We start from the raw sequence: 1,051 nt of genomic DNA, 5'->3' as shown, positions 1-1,051 counted from the left end.
TCGAAATCAGTAGAGAACTGACCTCGAAAACTCTCTAAAATTCTCGAAATAGCTCGGAATCACTTCCTTTCTTTTTCTACTTCTCTCTCAAGTTTTTAACTTGGTTTGGACAGGTCTGGATGTGAAGAAATGAGCTGGGATCGTAGGGTATTTATAGGAGACACCAGCCAATCAGCTTCAGGTTGGTGGCAGCCCGTGTGTCGCTTCACATGGCTCCGGACGCATGTGCGGCGGCACCTCGTGCTCCACATGTCAGGCTGCATGTCCAGGACACATGCAGGACGCCACCACTCCTCCCACATGTCAGGATGCATGCCTGGAGTGCATGCAAGAAGCCACCTCGTGCTTGGTCGATCCACTTTCGGTTGCATGCGCGGAGACACCTCGTGCTTGGTCGATCCACCTCGTGCTTCTACATGTCAGGCTGCATGTACAGCTTCCATGCACGGCGACACCTCGAGCTTCTGGAGACACTCAGCTTGTTAGATGCTTGACACCACGTTCTAAACCCATGCAACAAGCCACCTCGGGCTTCTCGGTCGGTTTACGCGATTTTTTACCCTTCCGGCAAATTTCTGACCCGTGATCAATCCCGAATATTTTTCCGCTCCCGTTCTGATGCTCTAAATATTTTTAATAGACTCCAGATGAATTCTGATATCCTGTAAAAATATTTCCCGAGCCTCTGGCTTCCTCGAAGAATTCTATAATACCGAAATTAGGGTTTTCGCCCAATTTCAGGTTTTCCCGTCGTGCTTCGATCCCGTCGTGCTTGCTTCCCGTCGTGCTTAATTCCCGTCCTGCTTCCAACTTATGATGTCTCCAGAATAATATTTTACTGATATGAAGATTTTCCAAGAAAACTTCGTGATGAAGAAACGTCGGTCTTCAAAAACGCCGAGCTTCTAAACCGTCGTGCTTCCAAAATTGTTATGCTTCCAAAACGTCCGTCTGATCAATCTAAGACATCTTCTAACTATGGTCGAGCAACTTATTCGACTCATAGTTCACCCATGATCACTTCTTCGACCACCTCGTTCTTTGAAATTTC

This window comes from Brassica oleracea, chromosome C5 (assembly GCF_000695525.1).
Source record: "Brassica oleracea var. oleracea cultivar TO1000 chromosome C5, BOL, whole genome shotgun sequence".
Classification (NCBI taxonomy): Eukaryota; Viridiplantae; Streptophyta; class Magnoliopsida; order Brassicales; family Brassicaceae; genus Brassica; species Brassica oleracea.
Note: the sequence above shows the minus strand (reverse complement) of the source record.